The following is an 18636-nucleotide window of genomic DNA, read 5'->3' on the forward strand; positions in this document are numbered from 1 at the left end:
GCCTTCCGAATCAGTTGAGCTATCAGCTCTTGTGGCTCAGTGATGGTCTTGGATCTTTGGTGAGAGAGGAAGACCCACTCTATGATCAAGAGTGAATCTCTCTGCCCTTCGATCCATTGAAAAATCAAACCATGCAAATGTGGCAGTTTCCCTAGAACAATGAATTGGAAAGGTATGTTTGGCTCACATCGATGAGCCTGCCTCTCTGATAAGGCCTTCTGTACCTTTTCAATTGCTGTCTTTGCCTCTGGGGTCAGTTCCCTGGGAGAAACCAGCTCCCTCTCCCCCTTCAATAAATTGAAGAGAGGGTCTAAATCTTCATTTGTGAGGCCTAGCCAAGGTCTTACCCAATTCAAAGACCCACACAAAGAGTGGAGATCTGCTAGGGTTTTGGGATTACACTCAATTTCCAATTTCTGTGTGTCCTGGTTTGGGACAAATTTGGGAGAAAACCCCTGTATAGGATCCCTCCAAGGAAGCAAACCCACGTGGCCCCTCCCTCCAACCGGTCTGGAAAAAAACCCAAAACCCTCTTTGGAGAAAAGTGGAAAAAACTATTTTACTAAACAAATGAAGTGCATACAAGTATAAAGAATGAATAGTATGAAACAATAAAACCTCTCCTTCTGAAGTGAGATGGCAAATTGAGAAAGTCCTTGCCGTGGGTGTAGCTCGGCTCTCTCTCTCAGCGTCTCCTCAGTCCCAGTCCCTCTGGCGCTGCTGGAAAATGCCAAGGTCCAGGCCCCGATGGGCCGCAGGTGCAGCCCCCAGTGCTCCCCTGGGTTTTCAGTCCAGAGCAGGTTTAAACAGTTCCAAGAAAAAGGAAAAAAAAAACAGTCCAGGGAACTTCTCTGCCCTAGCTAGCTGAAACTAACTAAAAGCAAAAAAAAATCTCTGTCCTGCCGTCTCTCCAAGCCTCCACCGAACACGCTGTCCGCAGAAGAATGTGGAGGAGTCGGGCAGTTTTCTCAAAACAAACTCCGCGCTTCTCCTTGCTCTTAGAACCAGTCTTAAAGGCACAGGACTCAATGTACAGCACAAACAGAACAGACGATTGGGGATACAGGCATCATAAAGTTACCCTAGGACACTGTGGAACAATGGTCCTTGCAGCTATTTGTAGACCCAGGTACTTCCAAGGTGGCATCCTTTGAACTTTATCTTCCTGCAATTGAAATCCAGCAGAGGTTAAAACCTTAACCACTAGGTCAAGCGTGTGTTGGAGTATAGAGTCATTGGGGGCACACACGAGTAGATCATCCATGTAGTGAAGGATGATGGCATCCTTTCTCTTGGCACGTACTGGTGACAGTAGTGAGGCTACGTACTGTTGGCATATGAAAGGACTAGATTTCAGACCTTGGGGAAGTACTTTCCAGTGATATCTCTTCATTGGGGCTTCTCGATTAATGGTAGGAACCGAGAATGCAAACCGTGGGGCATCTTCTGGGTGTAGAGGAATTTGGAAGAAACAATCTTTGATACCTAAAACAGCCAATTGCCAATCTCAAGGGAGCATTGTTGGAGAAGGCATCCCTGGTTGGAGTGGTCCCATGTCCTCTATAATTTTGTTTATTTCTCAGAGGTCATGGAGCAACCTCCACTTGTCCTTTCCCGGTTTCTTTATTACAAAGACTGGGAAATTCCAAGGGCTTGTTGTCTCTTCTAGGTGACCTTGAGCCACCTGCTCCTCCACAAGCTCCTCAAGCACCTTGAGCTTCTCTTTACTCAATGGCCACTGTGCTACCCATCTTGGGTTATTGTCCAACCACTTTAGTTTGTGGGTAGGGCACTCCACAGTGGCTATTTCCAAAAATCCTGGGGTGTCTTAGGAATGACCAATTGGACTCCCCACTGTGACATGGTGTCTCTCCCCCATAAGGGAGCCTTATATTCAGCAACGAATGGACAGACATTTGCCAATTTCCCGTCAGGTCCCTCAATTTGCACTATGTTTTTTGAGATTTTTGCCATTGTGATTCCCCCTATGCCCTGAAGTTTGCCTGCCACAGGTTGCACCTCCCAATGTGATGGCCACATGCTCTCAGGTATAACAGTAACATCTACCCCTGAGTCAAGCACCCCCTCCACATGGAGGCGGTCTGACCCACGGGCTAAGTTACATGCCAGAGAAGGTTTGTTCTCCCCCACCACCTCCGCCCAGTAGACTTCCGGTGATTTTCCATCCCCTAGGACCTCAGCCGGAACAGGGATGGCCTGGGCAAGAACTTGCCCCTCTACCAGATAGAATGGTGGGTGCATGCAGCGTGCCAACAGCATGAGGCCTGTTATCTTTCCCTTAATGGTCATGGGAGCTACCCTAACCTCCAAGGGTGTGTGTGCTGTGTCCCCAATAACAAAATACTCACTGTTCGGTTCCATGTGGTTAGCCTTCATGTCCTGTGAAATGTTTTGCAGGTCCACTGTAATTACTGTCCAATCAGTAGATCTGAAATGAAAACCTTTGGTAGTCACGAGCCTATATCGGCCTAGCGGCTGCCATACCTTGTTAGTTGAACATTTGACATTTTTATTTTTCTGTATCCCCACACCCTGTGACCTGCCCTCCCCTTTTTTTATTAAGAGAGAGACATTTGCCAGGGTATGGCCTTGTAAATTTCTTTCTTGGCACTTCAAGGAGATAAAATCTGGGCCGCGCTGTGAATTCAGTTTTTTTATTTTTGGACTTGCGTTTCTGGTTTTCTGGGCAGGCCTTGGCGAAGTGTCCTGGCCTTTTGCAGCGGTGGCAGATGATGTGCTGCAGCTGGTCTGATGACATCGGTTGCCTCCTTGCTCCTGGTGCTGCAGCTGCCACAGGCTTTGGGTGTGTCAGTCCCGGATTCCTTTCAGGTGCACTGAAAAGTTCTGCTCTCCTGGTACAGGCTTCTATCATCTGTGCGAGACTAGGTGATGGGTCAAGGGGAAGGCTAAGAATGATTCTACGACAGGTCTCATTAGCATTCCTCTGAGCCATCTCCTTAATCAATTCTGCCTGTACCACTGAGTCTTGCACTTGGCTTTCCACTTGAGTTCTCAGACGATCCACAAACTGCAAGAAATTCTCTGAAGGAAACTGTTTAATGTTAACATAACTGGTCTTTATCTCAGGTGATGGAATCTGATAAAAAGTCTTTTCTGCAGCATTACAGATCTTATCTAAAACTGACTTGGATAACAACCGAATTTGCTCATTTGCACTAGATAAATCACCTTCACTGCACAAACGATCATGTGTGATGTCATTGTAATCGCTGTCCTGAGCAACAGGAGTTTGCTGAATTTCCTGCAATACTAGTTTCAAAGCTTTTTTCCATAATCCTTCCCATAGGTCATACTCTGAGGGAGCTAATAGGCATCTGAATAAATCTTTAATGTCACTGGGTACCATCTCATTTGAATTGAAGGTAGCTTTCATCATGCCCTTAAATATTTCACTGGTTCTCCCAAATTGTTTCTGCATTTTACACAGCTCTTTTATATCTTGGTAGGAAAAAGGCAGGTACTCTCTGCGCACATGACGTTTTCCTGTATATACGACCGGGGCTACACCTGGCATGCTTTCCTGATCATTATTCTGAGTTGCTAAAAATCCTGCTGCTTCTCTATTACCCAGGCAGCCAGAGGGTGTTGTCCCCCCGCCTCCCTGGGGTCCGGCAACAGGCAGCTCCTCCCTCCTCCCCCGGGGCCCCAGGCTAAGCTGCTCCTTAGCCCTTGCGGGGGGTGGGGGCACTCCCCCCCCCCCGCTGCTGCGGGCTGGCAGCCGCCCTTCACTATCTATCCCCCCATCCGCGCTGGCACTGGTGATTACAAGAGATCCTCCCCCTTCGCGCGGCCGCTGGGAGGGAGGGGGAGGCACTGGGGGAAGGGTGGGGTGGGGGATTGGGTAAGAGATATGGGGTCGGGGCGGGGATTGGGGGGAAGAAGGGATAGTGGGAAGGAGGAGGAATACAATGGCGGCCGCCAGCGTCCACCGTGTGGTGCGGGACTCCCAGGGTCTCAGCCGCGCGACCAGAGCCCTGAGAGGAAAACACTGCATCTTGCTGAGAGAAAACAGGTGGGAGAGGAGGGTATAAGGAAGATGGGTGGGTTTGAGGAGCAGAATTTAGTGTGGAATTTGGGAATCCCTGCTTCTCGGGAACAGGGAATTGCTGAGAGGTTTTGCATGGCTGTCTGCTGTTTTCTGCTTCTAACAGCTTCTTGCGTACTTGTAAGAATATTGGAATAAGTAAAGAAATTTTGTTTTCCCCATTTTCAACTTTTAAAGTTATTAATTTTCCCACATCATCCCAAAATGAAACAGAATTTATATCTTGTGTGATAAACATTAACTATTTTTTGTTCACTGGAGAGCAAATAACTCAAGATAACAGGAAGTTACTATGTTACTATCTAAGCTTATAGGCAAACATACCCTTGCCCAATTTCTTTTCTCTCTCTCTACTTGCTTAATCAGCTTTAAGTTTCAGGAATTCCAGCTTAGTTACCATATAAGGAAGAGGACAACTACAGCCTTCATCTCTGCGACCACCGAGGGACAGAAAGAGACCCTCCCAGCAACACGTCACACATACATCATCGGAGGAAAGAAGCAAGATAAAAGCAAGACTGAAAAACCTGCCAATTCACGGCAGTTGGTGGAGCGAGACTCCCCCTGCCATCCAGCGCTGTATTTGCCTTTGCTTTGCTTGCTGCAATGTAATAAATTCCTATTGGAACTTTTCTTTGTGTTCATAGTCTATTACAATTTGGTGCCGTGACTCGAATCCACCTGCAAGATAGGACTTTTGGTTCTGCCTGGGGGGCGCCCCACCGATCAGTTGGCGGCCCTGGTAGACCCGATTCCTGTCTCGGTTGGACCGACGAACCTAAATTCAAAGCATTAGGCAAAGGAAGCCGGCAGACCCTATAAACTTTGTGCACAAAGGTCCGGACGAAGACGCAAGACGCGTGAGTATCTGTGTGGAAGATTCCGTTCGGTCTGGGTCGGGTATCCTGGAGTGCTGCGAGTGTGTGTGTGTGTGAGAGGAAAACCGGCAGCTCGGATTTTCCAAGCGATTGTGGACCCTCAGTAGTGCGGTTCTCATTGTCCGAGAGGGCGTGAGCCACGAACAAGGGGAAGCGAGTGACTTCTGCACCACACTTGTGTGAGGGCACTCCAGAAGATGGGACAGGGGAAGAGCAGGCCCTCTACTCCCATAAAACAGATAGCCCACTGGGGTTCATATTAGACAATTGGAAACATTACCCTAACACAGGGGGTAAAGATAAAGCTAAAATGATCCATTATTGTGTGGTAGTATGGGGTGGAAAGGAGATTTCCCGGAATATTTTTTGGCCTATTTTTGGATCATCAGAAGATTGGGTGAGGCAAAAACTCAACTTGTGGGTAAACACTAAAATTCCTTTTAGTCAGGAAGAAAGTGAATATGCTAATGTATGAGTTACAAGACCTGGGGGTGAAGTGCTCCTGTTTCCCCTCAAAGAGGGAGGACGAAAGAAAGACAGGAGTAAAGAGGAAGAAGCCTTACTAATCCCACCTCCTTACATACCCCCTCAGAACCCCCAGATTCCGGATGCACCTCCAATGGAGCCTCAGGAAGCAGGAAGTAATCCCGAGCCCCCCAAGGAAGTGCAGGGACCCATAACCCGAGGTCGGGCTAGACAGCATAACCTATATCCCCTAAGAGAAATGCCTGTGGGGGGGGGGGGCCAGGGACCTCACCCAGCGATAGGGTTTGTTTCAGTACCTTTGAGTTCTGGGGATGTTCGGGAATTTAAGAGGGAGATGGGGAGCCTCCTGGAAGATCCTTTGGGGGTGGCCGAGAGACTGGACCAATTTTTGGGACCCAGTATTTATACTTGGGGCGAGTTGCAAGCCATATTGAATATTCCCTTCACGGCCGAGGAAAGAAATATGATTAGACGAGCAGGGATGCGGATATGGGATTCACAACATGCACAAGGACCTTTAGCAGACACCAAGTGGCCTTTGCAGGATCCCAATTGGAATCATCAGCAGCAGGATCACAGAATCAATATGCAGGATCTGAGGGGGATAATAGTACAGGGGATCCGGGAAGCGGTGCCTAGGGGGCAGAACATCAACAAAGCATTTAATGAGAGACAGAAAAAGGAGGAGACACCTACGGATTGGCTAGAACGCTTGAGAAAAAACCTGCAGATGTACTCGGGCTTAGATCCTGAGACACCATTAGAGCAAGCACTACTAAAAACACAATTTGTGGCTAAATCGTGGGAAGATATCAGAAAGAAGTTAGAAAAATTAGATAATTGGCAAGATAGAGACCTGGATGAGCTATTGAGGGAAGCACAGGAGGTATGTGTGAGAAGAGATGAAGAGAGTCACAAGAGACAAGTAAGAATGATGGTGGCAGCAGTAAGGGAAACTAGGAGAATTGATGCCCCTCCCAAAACAAGTCAAGTGGCCCAGAGAAATGGGGGAGGGGTTCCCCGGGTAGAGAAAAAGGATGGAGGTGTATGTTTCTACTGTGGAAATAAAGGACACTTTCGGAGAAACTGCAGGAAGCGGCTGAGGGATGAGAGAGTCTTCAAAGAGGACTGAAGGAGTCAGGGGCTTCATTTGCTGAGGACACGGAAACATCAGGAGCCCTTGATAAAATTAAAAATAGGTCCTCAGCAGCGGGAATTTGAGTTTTTAGTAGATACTGGAGCTGAGCGATCGACAGTCCAGGTACTACCGGAGGGATGTAAGATATCAAAGGAAACTGCTCAAGTGGTAGGGGCGAAGGGGGAGCCCTTTGAAGTCCCTGTTATTAAGAATGTACTGGTGGAATCGAGGTCCAAAATGGGAATAGGGAACCTTCTGCTGGTACCAGAAGCAGATTATAATTTGTTAGGGAGAGACTTAATTATAGAAATGGGTATTAATATAGAAGTAGTAAATGAGGAAATCAAAATAAAACTCTGTCCCTTGAGGGTAGAGGATGAGGAAAAAAATTAACTCAGAAGTATGGTACACTCCTGATAGTGTAGGAAGGTTGAATATACCCCCCTTCTCAGTAATCATTAAAGATCCAGAGACACCGATAAGGGTTAAACAGTACCCCATCTCCCCAGAGGGAAAGAATGGGTTGAAGCCCGAGATTGAGAGGCTACTAAGCAAAGGACTCTTAGAATCTTGCATGTCTCCTTTTAATACCCCCATTCTGCCAATAAAAAAGGCAGATGGATCATACTGGTTAGTGCATGACCTAAGAGAAATAAACAAAAGGACAGTAGCTTGTTTTCCGGTGGTAGCCAACCCTTACACCCTGCTAAGCAGACTTGGTCCCGAAAAACAATATTATAGTGTAATTGACCTTAAAGATGCATTCTGGGCATGTCCTCTAGACGAGAAGAATAGGGATTACCTTGCATTTGAATGGGAAGACCCAGTCACTCATAGGAGACAGCAGCTAAGGTGGACCGTGCTCCCCCAGGGGTTTACGGAATCTCCTAATTTGTTTGGACAAGCTTTAGAACAGATTTTGCAAGAATATCAGACTGGGGAAGGAGTGACCCTTATCCAATATGTAGATGACCTCCTGATTGCTGGGGAAGCAGAGGACAAAGTACGGGCAGAAAGCATTAGATTACTCAACTTCCTGAGTGCTAAGGGGCTCAAAGTATCTAAGGCAAAACTACAATTCGTGGAAGAAGTAAAGTATCTTGGGCATTACCTAAGGAAGGGGGAGAAGAAAATAGACCCTGAAAGAGTGAAGGGGATACTATCCATACCGCCTCCAAAGAGCAAGAAGCAAATTAGGCAGTTGTTAGGTCTCATGGGGTATTGCCGACAGTGGATTGAGAACTATAGCACCAAGGTTAAGTTTTTATATGAGAAATTGAGCCAAGGAGGGCTAGTGAAATGGGATGAGAAAGATGACAAGCAATCCCGGAGACCTGAAGTTACAGATCCAGAGGAGAGATCATCAATGAATGGACACCGTGTAGAATATGCACCAGAACCACACTACATGGAGGAAAGATTAATTTGTAACTCTGATGTTAAGATAAGGTGTAGAGACCCAGAGTGCAATTGTTATCCTTTTGTTTGTTATATTTGTAAAATCTGCGGGGACAGGTGGTGGAGTCATTGTAGGCGAGGAACCCCTCCTAGAGGAATTTGCAACCCCTGTTGGGTACTGCAGCGGAACATAACTGATTGGATTCTAGAATATAAAGTTAAATATGAGGGATTAGTAGAAGAATCAGAAGAGTGGTGGAGGATTTTTGCATTAGGGATTGAACCAAAATATTATTGTTATCACCCTAATGAACCCATCCCGTTCATAGCTGAAATTGTTGACTGCACCTGCCGCACACGCCTAAAGGGAATCCGGTGTGATACACCCCCGGTTAAGTATCGGAACTGGGATTCCTATGTCAAGAGGCAACAGAGTCGCCCCCGGGGACCTCCTGAAGAATATCCCTGCTGCGGAGAAGATGGTACCCCCCGTGGCTCAAAGCAACCGAGTCGACGGGAAAGGCAGAGGGGTAAAAAGCTGTAGAGGAAAAAAACCCCAGGGTGGGACAACAAAACAATATTTGAGGAATTGCCTCAGGAATGGGAATTAGAGCAAGGACCCTGGGCAGAGAGACAGGTTGCAGTCTATGAAATGGAACAATCCTCAGATATACTCCCATTCCTATGCCCCCAATGATGCTCACCACGTGACCCAGCCGATTACTTTTCTTTTGCTGATGTTATACTTGAGAGGGATTAATGCCTTAGACAATCTACCACACCAACCCTTTAAATGGTCACTATGGCGATGGGATGACAATGAGATTTTGCAAACTGTAACTACTGTAGGAGCACCCAGTTTCAGAGTAGGATTGTGTGATCTGACCAACATAGATCATTGTGGAAAAGTACTGAACCTAACGGGATTTTACATGTGCCCAAGCTCAAATCACGGTAAAGGATATTGTAATTATCCTGGGGAATATTTTTGTGGATATTGGGGCTGTGAAACAATCGCCTCTGACTGGACACCCAGGGGAGGGCATGATAAATATTTGCAAGCAGACTTTGGACCAGCAGGATGCACAAAGCCATGGAGGGGTCCTTCAGGAGAAATGACCTATATAAAGGACTGCTCGTTTGTTTATCTCAATGTCACCCAACCAGAGAAACAAGAATAGCTATTAGGTAAAAATTGAGAAGTTAGACATTGAGAACCCAGGAGAGATAGGGGGAATATCATCCAAATAAAAAAGGAACCCGCTCCCCATTCGCCAGAGATGGGGAGGGGAGGTGTAGGACCAAACCCAGCACTAGTAGTAAGGCAGAGCAGGACAAACACTGCAAATAGCAGGGGATCGGGAGAATTAACAGTGCCTCAGGCTGATGCCCCTGAAGAAGCCTCTAAATATGGTACTCTGTGGAAAATAATGCAAGCTAGTTATGGCATTCTAAATAGAACAAACCCTGATTTAACAAGAGAATGCTGGCTTTGCTATAACATCCGACCTCCTTTTTATGAAGCCATTGGGGTAACGGCTAAAGCAAGAAGAATAAATGGGACTAATCCAAAAGAATGCCTTTGGAAAAAGACTAAAGAAAGTACTCAAGGAGTAACACTCTCTCAGGTAACCGGACAGGGACGGTGTGTGGGTACTGTTCCCCCTAATAGAGAACATTTGTGTAACATCACTGTGAAAACCCCAAAGCAAAAACAAAAAGCAGATTGGTTGCTCCCAGCTCCCAATACTCGATGGGTTTGCCAGAGTATAGGAATTACTCCTTGTTTATCTTTAAAAATTTTCAATCACACCCATGACTATTGTATTCAAGTAACTATTATACTGAAAATTACTTATCATCGAAAAGATTATGTCCTTAAACAGCACACAACCCCAGAACACCACCTCATGAGAAGAGAACCTTTCACCACCCTGACTATAGCAACTCTTCTAACTGTAGGAGGAGTAGGAGCTGGAACAAGGATAACCTCATTAGTCAACCAACAGAAAGAATTTAGAGCACTAAGAATCTCTGTAGATGAAGATTTAAGTAAAATAGAAAAAGCAATTGATGGGTTAGTAAAATCAGTAAGATCACTGTCAGAAGTAGTATTACAAAATCGAAGGGGTTTAGATCTGCTGTTTTTACAACAAGGGGGCCTTTGTGTAGCGCTAAAAGAGGAATGCTGTTCGTATGCAGATCACACAGGAGTAGTAATCAATACTATGAATGAACTAAGGAAGCAGATAGAACAGCGGAAAAGAGAAAATGAAGCACATCAAAATTGGTATGAAAATTGGTTCAACCACTCCCCTTGGTTAACCACACTGCTTTCTACTATTGCGGGGCCAGTAATTCTGGTGGCACTCGGGCTTACCTTTGGACCATGTATATTTAATAAACTGATTACTATAGTGAAAAGCCGGCTGGAAGCGGCACATCTTATGCTTCTTAGGACTAAGTATGATCAGATACCTGAAGAAGAAAATTTAGAAACTTTAGAGTTAGCTAGACAAGAACTGCAAAGATACAGTGAACAAAAATAAGTAAGAACAAGAGAAATGGGGGAATTGTGATAAACATTAACTATTTTTTGTTCACTGGAGATCAAATAACTCAAGATAACAGGAAGTTACTATGTTACTACCTAAGCTTATAGGCAAACAGACCCTTGCCCATTCCTTCTTTCTCTCTCTACTTGCTTAATCAGCTTTAAGTTTCAGGAATTCCAGCTTACAACTACAGCCTTCATCTCTGCGACCACCGAGGGACAGAAAGAGACCCTCCCAGCAACACGTCACACATACATCATCGGAGGAAAGAAGCAAGATAAAAGCAAGACTGGAAAACCTGCCAATTCATGGCAGTTGGTGGAGCGAGACTCCCCCTGCCGTCCAGCGCTGTATTTGCCTTTGCTTTGCCTGCTGCAATGTAATAAATTCCTATTGGAACTTTTCTTCGTGTTCATAGTCTATTACATCTTGTAAAGCAATATCTGGGACCTCCACTGACAGCCAGCAGATAAATTTTGTTAACAGCTTATTAGAGATTCTTACATCTGTTGAAATGTTTCTAAGTTGTTTAAAAGCACTCTTTTGATTTCTCGATAAATGTATGCCCATGTTTCTGATGTTTTAAAAGGCAAACTGTTCGAAAAATCTAACCCCTGACGTGAAAAAAAAAAAAAACCAAAAAAAAAAACCCTAAAGACGCTGCGTCCCGCAGAGAAAAAGAAAAAAAAAATCTAATCTAACAGCATTACGCAAACACATGGCAGCACAGGGTCCTAGTGCCCTCCCACTATTAAACTATAGGGATCTTCTAGCGGACCCTGTAGCACGGTGCTGCTGTGTCAGGGTTTTCCGTCTCAAGGTCGACTCACTTTTGTTGTGAAAGTGAACTCCCGACCCTTCCTGGCACTCCCAGCTGTGCAAAAACAGTTGATAGTTGTTGGAGTCCAGGGCATTCCTTTGGTTGCCCTGGAGGGTCAAGGACCTGGGCAGGGGGGTCTGGGACCCCAGCCCAGAGCTCAGAGAGACACTGGCTTTGATTTCAGTCCATGGGAAAAACTTCCTACACTGAGAGAAGGTTTACAGGCCACAAGAATGTGAGAAATAGTAGTTTAGCTTATCACAGAATGAGAAAATAGTAGTTTTAGGTTCCTAGCATTGAAGTGAATGGGGACAAGATGGAGAATCTGGGGCGTTGTCTCCTTCTTCTTCTCCTTCTCCTTCCCTCACTCCATTGCTGCATTGACGTGGCACAAAGTAGTTAGTGAGGATTGGGTCAAAGTAAAGATGACCTTTTTAGTAATAGTGATAGACATTGGTAAGAAATAGTAAACAAGAAATACGTAGTAATTAGTATAAAAGATAAGGACAGCCCAGCTCGGGGGGAGACGTGAGGAATCCATGCAGCTGCAAACATCTTGTCGGACTCCGAGAAAATTGTACGATAAGAAACAATAAATGAAGTATGCAACGTTGAAAAATCTAAACCTGAGAACTCCGTCTCTTCCTTCGGCTCGGCTCGGAGCTGTGCAGGGGAGCAAGGACCCTGAAACCACCTCAATGTTGGGGTAAGCCCCCGACAGATAGTGACTAGGTAGTTGCACCTCCCAAAGAGCTTTGTTAACCCCTTAAATAGGGAGTCACACTTCATGCGTGGGCTTATTAATACTTTATAACAAATCCACGTTGGGGGCCAACTGAACTATACTTCCCCGACATCTAGCCATCCCCCGGCTCTCGCTAGCTCAGTTATTCAGGGGTTTTAGGGAAATATATTTCAGAGAGACAGAATAGAGATTTCAAAAGAGTGGCTCTCACCCCCTGGCTTCCGTCCAAGCTTTATTCTCGATGTGATGTTCCAGGAGCCTGAGAAGAGAGAGAGAGAACAGGAAGAGACAGGGGTTTATCTAGTTTTGGGCCAAGGAAAGATATTGGCCCTGAGCCAATAGGGTCAGGAGTAGGTATGATAGGGAAAAAGGGTTAAACTACATAGCACAGGCTTCAGGGGAATCTGAGGGGAAAAAACATTCCTCAGAGGAACACAACACCTTGGTACTCCTTGTCCTGTGGTGGGGCAGTGGCAGCAGTAAAATAACCGGTTTTGTTGTTGTGTATTAGGAGCAGTAGTGGCTCTGGTTTCAGTTTGTGGTTTAAAGGTACCTTGACAATCCATAATCCGAGTGGCTAGCCCGAGTTTTGGGACTCGAAGGGTCCCATTGTGGGTTGCGGAAAATCCTGATTGTGACCCCGCGTGCGCCGGGTGTGTGTGTAGTGTGAACAGATCTGTGTTTTGTGGTTTCGTGGTTTTGTGTCTTTGTGTGTTCAGACTGTGGAATAATTATTGGTGCACCATATGTATCGTGGTCTTTGAGAGTTTGTGTTGTAAGTGTTTTGATTTGTGTGATTTTGGAGTGTGTTAGTAACCTGTGCAAGTGTTTTTAGGAGTTTTGCAAGCTGGAAGTTCTAAAAGCCTTTTGAATTCCCCACCTGATCAGCGGAGGGATACCTCTGTTTGAGAGCGCGGAAGGATTTAGAGTGTTTGTATTGTATCCAGATTGGGTGCTGGAGGAGAATTAGGCTGTGTGTGAGGTTGGACAGCATGTGTTTTTGGCAATTTTCTTTTCAAGCTTGACTGTTGGTGTTTGGAGTTGAGTCTGCGAGAAAAGGAAAACCCGGTCTAGTGGCTTTGATTGTGTGCAGAGAGCGGAGAGCCCAGAGCTTGTGCTCCACCTCCCAGCACTGGCGGAGGTAGCTGAGAGATTTTTGGTGCTGAGATACACAATTGAAATAGCCCACTCCGTGTTCTGTATCATCATGGATCAAAGGCTGGCAGAGACTTGGTCAGCAATCTGAAAAGCTTTAGAATGGGCTAAAACCATAATTTGTACAGCTCTTGGTACAGCGTGGAATCACGAGATTTTTGCTGAAATTCGGCTGATACTTTGCAAGGTTCCCATCTGTCTTTTAGTTACAGCACAGCAAGAGATATGCTTGGCTCTCAGCTGCATACTCGCTACCGTGTATGGAAGGTTGCTTGCAATTTTTAAACATATTTTAATAACAACATATCCAGACCAAGGCATAACAGAGGACCTAGTCTGATAAGTGATTCATAACCAGCAATTTGGGTAGACTGGCTGACTGCATTGTGTGGTTTACTAGAGTGAACAGACATACTTAAACCACCCCCTAGAAGGCAAGAAAGGAGGAGGGTGGTGGGGGATGCAAATTCAGAACCATCATTAACTCCAACCTCCCTTACTTCATCTTTAGCTTCATCTTCCTTCGGGAGGACAGCAATTGAGGTAGGGGTTTCTCCACCCACTCCTGAACCCAGGGAACCATCCAAATTTTATCCACCACTGCCTAGCAGTGACAGTGAGTGGGAGGAACCTGAACCCCTCCCACCAGGTCCTAAGCTTCCCCCATAAGGACCTATAGCATCAAAAACTTGAAAACAAACCAGAAAGGTCATACAAGCACCTCTAAGACAAGCAATAACCTCTGATGGGGAAACAAAACTGATTAAAGTTCCCTTTTCCTCCATTGATTTAGAAATTTGGGAAAGGATTGCTAAGGGCTATCAAAGTGATCCAATAGGGGTTGCTAAGAAAATGAAGTTTACGATCAAGCAGCATTCACCTGATTGGGCAGATCTGCAACTGCTACTTGATGCCTTAACAGAAACTGAGAAGCAATTTGTTTTGATTTTTAGGACAGTCTACAGGATACATCAGGCGGAAACTCCAGAAGATTCAGGGACCAAACAGCCAGAATTTAGAATAAACAGAGGATGAAGAAATTAGTAGCAGTAGTAAAAGAAGGAGAAAAGGGAAAATGTGGGCAAGGTCCACCAAAACAAGGACCACCCTGACTGTGTGCATTTTGCAAGAAATTTGGTCACTGGAAAAACCAGTGCCCAGAATTAAGAAAGGATGATGAATAATAGAAAAGGTGATCAGAAAAGGGAAAAAGTAGTTGCTCATGTAAAGAAGGACTGAAGAGGGCCCTGCCCTAGGGGACCCTCTGGTTATAGTCCAACTGGAGAACAAAGAAAAAGAAGTGAAATTTTTGATAGACACAGGGGCAACATTTTCAGTGTTGAATAAGGCCCTAATACCTGTAACCAATGACTATGTTATGGTAAAGGGGGCAACTGGCCAATCTGAAAGAGCTTATTTTTGCAAACCATTGAAGTATAAATTGGGAAAACAGTGGGGCATCCATCGATTTTTATACATGCCTAATGCTCCATCTGCACTTTTGGGCAGAGATTTGTTAGAGCAGCTGGAAGCAAGAATAATATTCAAAAATGGGGAAATTAGTTTGGAGGTAAAGGATCAACAATATGTAGAACTGTTAAGCTTAATGCTAATAACCAAAGAAATTGAAGTGGCAAGTGAAAAGGAAAATTTTAGGAAAATAATGGATCAAGTATTTCCAGGAGTGTGGGCCTCCAATATACCAGGAAGAGCAAAGAATGCACTACCAGTGCAAATCAGGCTTAAAGAAGGAGGACAGCCAGTAAGGGTTAAACAATACCCCCTAAAGAAAAGAAGATATAGAAGGGGTTAGCCCAATTATTGAGAACTTTCTGCAGCTAGGACTACTGAGAGAGTGTCAATCTGATTTTAATACTCCTATTCTGCCAGTAAAGAAACCTGATGGGTCATACAGATTAGTACAAGATTTAAGGGCTGTTAACAAGGTAACTGAAGACTTGTATTCAGTGGTTGCCAATCCCTACACCTTGTTAACCCATTGAACACCTGAACTAACTTGGTTTACTGTTCTAGATCTAAAGGATGCTTTCTTTTGCCACCCTCTCCATGAAGCCAGCCAGAAAATGTTTGCATTTGAGTGGGAAAGCCCTAAAACTGGAAGAAAAACTCAGCTCGCATGGTGTGTGTTACCGCAGGGGTACAAGAACTCCCCCACTATATTTGGGGAACAGCTTGCCAAGGATTTAGAGTCCTGGGAACCTCCACCAGGAGAAGGACAGTTACTCCAGTATGTGGATGAACTCTTAATAGCCACCCAGACCCAGGAGACATGCGTGGACTGGACGGTAAGCCTCCTAAACTTTCTAGGCCTGCAGGGGTATCGAGTATCCCAGAAGAAAGCCCAAATGGTGAGGCAAACAGTTATTTACCTGGGTTACGAAGTAAGTGCTGGACAAAGGACTCTGGGGCAGGATCGCAAGGAAGCAATATGCCAGACCCCAAAACCTCAGACAGTGAAAGAACTAAGAACCTTTTTAGGCATGACAGGGTGGTGCAGACTGTGGATTTATAAATATGGGTTGCTTGTTAAACCTCTATATGCCTTGATCACGGAAGGGAGCAGAGATCTTCAGTGGACAAAAGATGCAACCCGAGCCTTCGACAAACTAAAGAAAGTCCTTATGTTAGCTCCAGCCCTGGGACTTCCAAACATGAATAAACCATTTTTCCTGTTTTCCCACAAGAAGCAAGGGATTGCTTTGGGAATATTAGCACAGAACTTAGGCCCATACCGGAGGGCAGTGGCCTATCTTTCCAAACAACTGGACACAGCAGCTAAAGGATGGCCAGGGTGCCTCAGAGCAGTTGCGGCAGTAGCAATAAACATCCAAGAAGCACGCAAATTCACCCTAGGCCAGAAGATGACTGTGCTAGTATCTCACACAATGTCTGCAGTCCTTGAGGCAAAAGGGGGACATTGGCTCTCCCCACAGAGATTTCTGAAGTACCAAGCCATACTAGTAGAACAAGATGATGTTGAAATTGTGGTAACTAACATTGTGAACCCAGCTTCCTTCCTCAGCGGGAGTATGGGAGAACCAGTGATCCATGACTGCCTGGAGACCATTGAAGCCACCTACTCCAGCCGCCAGGATCTGAAGGACACCCCGCTTGAGGATGCTGAGACCTGGTTTACTGATGGAAGCAGCTATGTCGTCAGTGGAAGAAGACATGCTGGGTATGCAGTTACCACAAGCAGGGAGGTAATAGAGTCTGGACCATTACCAACTAATACATCTGCACAGAAGGCTGAAATAATTGCCTTAATCCGAGCCCTAGAGCTGGCAAAAGGAAAAGAGATCAATATCTACACAGACTCAAGGTATGCATTTGGAGTGGTTCATGCTCACAGGGCCATCTGGAAGGAAAGAGGACTGCTGAATTCACAAGGCAAGAGTATTAAACATGCACAAGAGATACTGAGGCTGTTAGATGCTGTACAGCTGCCTGAGAAAGTAGCCATAATGCATATAAAGGCACACCAAAAAGTGATCTCTGAATTGGAAAAAGAGAATATGCTGGTGGACAGAGCAGCAAAAGTTGCAGCAAAAGGTGAGGTACCTGATGGAAAAATTTCTATTGAAGGTAAGCCAATATACAATAAGAAAGATAAGAAACTTATTAAGGTAGAAAAGGCAAGTTATAACCAGGAGGGATGGGCTGTAACAGAAGAAGGGAAACTTGTAGTACCCTCCTATTTGTTGTGGTCATTAGTACAGAAGGAACATGAGAAAACACACTGGGGAATAGATGCCCTGTATAACCATTTGAAAGAAAGAATCATGGCCAGGAAATTGCAGGGCACAGTAATAGAAGTAACTCATCAGTGTAGTCTTTGCCTCCAAACTAACTCTAAAAATACCCCAAAGCCTAAAGTGGGACAAATTTGGAAAGGTTGTGTGTTGCTGTGTATTATTTGCTTTCATATTGTATTTCATTTTTATATTGGGTTTTATAATAATTTGTTCCATACCCCCCCCCGTTCCCCTGGAAAATGTAATATCCCAAAGTTTGTCCCTGCCCTTCCACCAGCCCATCTCCCACATTGTTCCCTTCCTGGAATGTAATCCAACCCTGGTTCACTCCCACCTTATCCCTGATTGGGTAGTGGCTTGTCCCCGCCTCTAGCCCCTTCCCTGGATATAAGTCCAAGACCCTGCGGCCTGCTTCCTCTTAGTTCGGGCAGTGGGGCAGGGCTCCTGACCCAGGCTGGGTCAGGACCACAGAAGAAAGACTGAATAAAGCCCTGGTTTCTCCCTGGATCAAGTGCAGACCTTCCTTTCCCGTTGATGGGGTCTCGCTCTCTCTGCTAAGGGAAAGGTTCTCGGCCACTCCTGGCTTTTAGGACCCTGAGGAAAACTCCTTCTAACTGTGGTTTGTCTCTCGAGCTAGCTGGGCTGAGAAAAGAGCAGGAGAGCTCCATAAGAGAGACAAGCCACAGGTGTGGCACATGCAATGTGGTGCCCGAAGCCACCGGTGTGGCTCCCAGGAGCGAGGCCCGAAGAACCAGCGTGGAGCACACAGCCCGGACTTCACGCAGGCACATGAGTACAAAAACGTGGCCCATCCACGCAGAGAGACAGACCCGTCAGGCTTTGCATTCGCTGTGGAGTACCTGAAACACCGGACTCCACAGAGCGAGGCTGTAGTTTTCCTGTGGACTTAAAAAAACCATCAGATTGCTGCAAAAAAGCCTTCCGAAAAGCACGCTGCTCCCAGAGAAAGCAGACCACGTGTTTGTGGCCAGCCGACCCTGGGAACCGAAAGTGGAAGCCCTTTTTGCACCAAAAGACTCACTTTCAGGCAGAGGACAGTGACTGGGAAGTTTTTTCATCACCACGCTGGAAATTTGGTAAGTATTCCCACTAGGGAATCTTAGGAAAAATCTTTCAGAGGCTTCAAACCTCAGGGAAAGGTTTTTCCATTTGGGGGAAGGTTCTCACCTTCAGGGCAGACCTTCAGGGTTGCTTTTAAAAGCAAATTGGGTTTTGGCTGCACAGCCCCTGGGGGGAGGAGGTAAAGGTTTCTCTCCTCCTGGCTTTTTTTTTTTTCCTTTCCTTTCTCTCCGGTGGGGTTTTTTTTTGTTTTTTTTTCCCTCAGTTTTCCAGTTGCAGACAAAGGGGATGCAGAATCTTAAAATCTGAGGAAAAAAAATGGGTGCTAGGCTGTGTCCCAGAAAAAGGTCTTTTACCGAGTTTTAGGAGCCCTGAATGATGGGGGGACCCATTGGTCAAAGAAACAGTTGAAAAAATTTATTCGCTGCCTATTCCTTCACTTTCCCCACATGTCCTTAGAACAAATCAGCAGCCCGCAATTTTGGGAGGCTGTTGCAAACAAATTGGCTGTATCAGGC

The sequence above is a fragment of the Hirundo rustica genome, chromosome W (genome assembly GCF_015227805.2).
Source record: "Hirundo rustica isolate bHirRus1 chromosome W, bHirRus1.pri.v3, whole genome shotgun sequence".
Lineage (NCBI taxonomy): Eukaryota > Metazoa > Chordata > Aves > Passeriformes > Hirundinidae > Hirundo > Hirundo rustica.